Source organism: Mustela nigripes, chromosome 12, assembly GCF_022355385.1.
Source record: "Mustela nigripes isolate SB6536 chromosome 12, MUSNIG.SB6536, whole genome shotgun sequence".
NCBI lineage: Eukaryota > Metazoa > Chordata > Mammalia > Carnivora > Mustelidae > Mustela > Mustela nigripes.
In genome coordinates this window covers 37,226,991-37,232,357 of record NC_081568.1, presented here as the reverse complement: position 1 = coordinate 37,232,357, position 5,367 = coordinate 37,226,991, and the positions used below count along the sequence as shown (strand labels likewise).

General features: G+C 32.5%; 1 pseudogene; it reads left to right on the top strand.

The window, feature by feature from the left end:
* Positions 1-3,316: 3,316 nt before the first annotated feature.
* Positions 3,317-3,432, top strand: LOC132028982 (U6 spliceosomal RNA; annotated as a pseudogene).
* The last annotated feature ends 1,935 nt before the right edge of the window (positions 3,433-5,367 follow it).

Sequence of the window (5,367 nt, the reverse complement as noted above, 5' to 3'; positions counted from 1 at the left end):
AAAAGAGAGAGAAAAAGAAAAACACTATTTTTAAGTGTGAAATGATTCTTTTATATTATGAACCACAGAAATTATTGTTTCACCCTTCTCTGAAGGAAAACAGGACAAATTAATCAATTATTTGTATTCCGATTTTTAAAAATCTATAATAATACAATATATTTTCATCCATATAGTCCCAGATTATGCATGAGAGTGATTTTTAAGAAATATAAAATAAGGGTAGAAATATCCTTTTATGAGATTACAGCAAAGCTCTTCTTTTGCAATGTAAAACGTGAGGTTCCCATTTCTCATGTTTATCACAGGTGGCTGTGCAGGAGTCAGACTGCCTTTGTTTTCTCTTTTCCTTATTGCTCCGTTATACATGTCAGCTTCTAGGATGATTGAGCATCTTAGCCTATTAGAGTCAGGATGGGTTTGGAAGTGTGAGATGGGATGAGTAATAAGAGGGCAAACACTTGGGAAGGAAAAACAATTTCCTGGCATAATAAAATTTGAAGTAACCCACCAGCAAAGCAAGGCAGGTGTCTCTGAGGTTCTAAATAATGAAACTTTTCTAACAGCACATTAGATGTGAAACAGCTCCTTAGAGTAACAGCGAAAGATTAATAGGAATGGAAAATAAACTTTAAATTGTGTTAAGAATGCTATAGGTTTGTGTGTGTTTGCGAATTTTATATATATATATATATATATAATATGTACTATTTTATATTTTATTATATGTGTTATATAGCATACATTGTATTACATATTATAGAGTAATATATTTTTTATATATTACTCCATAAGATACTCTTGGTCTGAGAAGAAACTATGCTTTAATCATCACAGGAAGAAACTCTTGATGATCTTCCTATAAGGTAGAAAAGTAATGTGAAGATGCATTTAAATCTTAAAATAAATTCATTCCAAGTTTCATTTGAACCACATTGACTAAACACAAGCAAATCTTTGGGTGATATATGCCCTTAGGGAAGTCACTTAATTGGATAATTAAGGATTTACATCATCCTCAAGTGGGTATCATATTCAGCAATGACCCTTGAATGTGATCTAATGTTTATGGGGAAAACCGAAGAAATTTAGTTCCAAAAGAGACTGGGAAAGGGGCTTCTATTGGGAGAGATTAATAAAAATGGGAGAATCAAAAAAAAAAAAAAAAGGGAGAATCAACCCTCATGCAACGTCATCACAGAGATGGGTCTGTGAAAGATGGAATTGAGGGCTGTACTTAGAGGTTCACTTAAAATAAGTTAAAAAAAAAAAAAAAGAAACTCATTCTAAGTTCAACTCAAAAATACCTACTGGACCACCATGTCATGATTTAGTTTTCTCCCTTCAGTTTCATTCTAAGTTCACTGAGCTGTAATTTACACAAATGAAGTCCACCCATGTTAAAACACAGTTTGATGAGTTACTCATCTTGTAACACTGATTAATGACCATCACAATCGAAATATAGATCATTTTTCAAAAAGTTCCTTTAAGTTACTGTCCTTTTATAAGCGAGCAAGCTGAAATGTAGAGAAAGTAACCGTCTGGCCCTGGGTTTCAAAACAAACTTGGAGGAAAGTCTCTTAACATTTAATTTAATTCACAAAGCTCACTGGAAAGCCTGCTATGCTCCAGTCACCAAGGCTAAAATAAAAGACAGAAAGAAATGGCCTGGAGAAAGCAAGAGAGAGAGGTGCCATCCCCAACCTCAAGGAGAAGCAGAAAAGCAAGGGGATTTGACAACTGGTCAAAATATAAATCAAAGGAAATGTCAGAACAGGGAATGCAAAAGGGCACAGAAAAAGAGGCACATGGCATCCTGAAGAAGAGGAGGAAACCAGAGGAGTCTTCAGTCATAAAGTGATCACTGAGTTTAGGTTTGATCCTCAAATTAGTGAGGAAGAACTTTGGGGAGGATTTTAGTCATTGATGTATTTATTCATTCTTCCAAGTAAGATTTACTTCAATCTCAGTATGTATCAAGCACCATGATAGGATCTGAGGATTCAAGGGTTTCTTATGATTAGAAATAGTGATAGTGTGAGGATTGAAGGATTTAAGAATCCCCAAAACATGTACTGATAAAAAGCATAAGGAAATATTAAAATATAAAATAAGGAAGAGCATGGTTTGATGGTGCAGGAAGAATTCCTCAAAGAAGTAGCATTTAAATTGTGTAAGATTTAGTAGAACAAAAGGAGGGAAGAAATATTCCAAGCAAAAAGAAAGGGTGTTGAAAGGAATGTGTAGCCAAAAAAAAAAAAAAAAAAAAAAAAAAAAAGAAGAAGAAGAAGCAGCCAGTGTGGGATACAGTGATCAAAAATATAGGGAGACTGGAAGAAAATGGATAGAAAGACTGGATTTTCCACTCCTCCTCCAAGCTCCTGTTTGGTGCTTCTCATACTTCAGCATCAATTCTGATTCAGTAAGTATGGGATAGAGCCTGAGAATATGCATTTCTAATAAGGTCACAGGTGGTGAAGATGTGCGATACTCCCCTCTTTTTACAACACTCTACAATACCCCTGCTAAAAGCCATCTTAAACATTTACAAATGAGAGTTATCAAAAGAATTAAGCAAAATCATATTGCGGTTTTTAAAGATCACTCTGTTAACTATAGGAAAAAAAAGGAGGGTTGCCAGAGGGGAGGTGGATGGGGGGATGGGGTAACTGGGTAAAGGACATTGAGGAGGGCATGTGATGGAATGAGAACAGGGTGTTATATGCAATTGATGAATCACTAAATTCTATCTCTGAAGCTAATCATACACTATGTGTTACTTAAATTGAATTTAAATAAAAAATTTAAAAATATAAAATAAAAGATTTCTCTGACTGCAGTATGTTAATTTTCTTTTAAAACAGAGAGAAACCAAGTGCTTAAAAAATAAGATAAAGTATCCCTTTTATAGAATCTAAACAAAGAAATTTAAGTAAACCTAAATAAAAGTGCCAACAATGTAAATTAGACAATCATGGATCTTTATATCTTCCATGATGTACAGGAGAGTTTGCATCTTTGCAAAAGTGATCATGACATTTGAATTTTCTAAAGGAGACAAAGTAAATGGTGAATTATTTCTATAAAAAATTTTTCAAATGAGCAACCATAAGTTTTTAATTATATGCAAATATGCGTGTATGGACCATTTTAAAATTAAGGGCCTCAAATTTATCTCTATTGATTAAAAATTCTTAGGGGAAGCAATAACTGAGATTATTGCCATGATTGCTTATATTTTCTGATACAAAGAATGGTTAATGCATTTAACATGTAAAGAGCTTTAACAAATGAGTAAGAATACAAAGAGGAAGTGCTCACCTCAGCAATACATATACTAAAATTAGAGAGATACAGAAATGCTTAGCATGGCCCTTGTGTAAGGATGACACGTGAATTTGTCAAATTTGTGAAGCATTCTATATTTTTTCTAGAAAGTTAAAAAAAATACAAAGATGAAAATCTTGGGAGAATGGTACAAAGGATTTGAATGGAAAAAACAAGGCAAATACCTTCTTTACTCTATTAAGTTCATGAACACATATCTGATATAAATAAGAGTAAAATAGATATGGAAGTCATTATCTCATTCAATTTCATCAAACTTGTGAAGATTAAAATTATTGATACAAGCTAGTGTTGTAAATAGTGTGATAAAATAAGTATTTTACATAGTTCATGGTATTCTGACACATTGTCTTTTTGAAAGGATGGTTTGAGACTATCTACCAAAATTGTTAATGCATACATTGCTTAATCTCTAATTTTAATTCTAGGAAATCATTTATGACACTTCCATTGCAGTACACAAAGAATTATCCTTAAGTTCATTTAATATATTTTATGTATAACAAAAAATTAAAGATAATATGAAAGTCAATAGGAAATTGGTTAAATAAACATGGCATATTCATTCAATAATATGCAGCTTAAAAATGATAGAGATTATATATACCAATATGGAATAGTAATAATAGCTAACATTACTGAGTACATAGAAAGTTTGCAACTATCTGAGGATAATTATGATTATAATTCTATTGAATATTGTGTAAACTGAGACACAGGTTGAATAACCTAATTAAAATTGCAAAGCAGAAACTTGATTTTGGCCCAGGCTATTAGTCTCTAATGAACTGCCCAGAACATGGTAAAGTCCGTTATATATACCCATATATGCATATACATACCTACACACATGTATAAGCTCCCAATTTTGTTTAAAATATGTAAGGATATTTTTTTGTATGTACCTAAATCTCTGAAGGGATAAAGAGTAAATAAGTATCTTATAATGCTTATCCCAGGAAAATAGGATCATTGGTTATAGAACACTCATTCCTTATTTTCTGCCTTCTGTGGTTTCTTTATCTTATTACTCTGTGTGTTGCTTCTGTTCCTAAAAATACAAAACTAGACAAAAAGTAAAAGAAATCTTTTGTTTGTTTGTTTGTTATATCTTAGTAGAGTTATATATCAAATGGGTTTGGAAAACCTCTAATAGGAAGTAAATTTTTTTAAACAAAATTTTTTAAAAATGTGCATTCTTGTAGGTTTTTTAAAAGAATCAGGACATGGTTGATCTATTTTGGTTGTCACAAGATGATACACACTGTCACAAGTATGTCACATGATTTATACTGACTGCCACTGCTGACCTGTATTTGCAGTAGTCTGCACTGATTTTTAAAAATTTTTTTTTGAAGATCTTATTTATTAGAGAGAGGAAGAGAGTCCACCAAGCAGGGAGCTCCATGTGGGACTCATTTCAGAACCTGAGATTAGGACCTGAGCCAAAGTTCAGATAGTTAACCTACTGAGCTACCCAGACACCCTTGCACTGAGTGTTAACGTGTTAAGACAAATGAAGGGACAGGCAGGGTGGTTTCTTCAGTCTGTGTGGACATGGACACACTACCTGCTATCATGACAACAAGAGGGAATTTATATTGCTTGCTGCCCAATTTAAGTTACTATAACTAATTTTCTAATTTACAAATGACATGAATTTAAGCTTATGTTTCCTCAGAACTTACCTACAAAATAGACCACTGCAGAGCAAATGGGATTATAAAACCTAGAAAACAATCACTGAGTTTTGACTTACAGTCTTTATAGCTATTTTTCTTAAAGCCATCTTTATGAATTTTTTATATGGAAAAAATCCCCACAAAGATTTATCTAATATATGTCTTATGTTTTTATCTATATTAAAAATTTGATTCTTTACAACATAGTTGCATGGTACAAGTTATTCCCCATAAAGCCTCTGTCCCAATTTACCACCTAATGGGGAATGTTCATTCAGAGATTTAATCACTTCTCCAAGGCCACATTCAATAAGAAACAGTGATAGTGTTTATA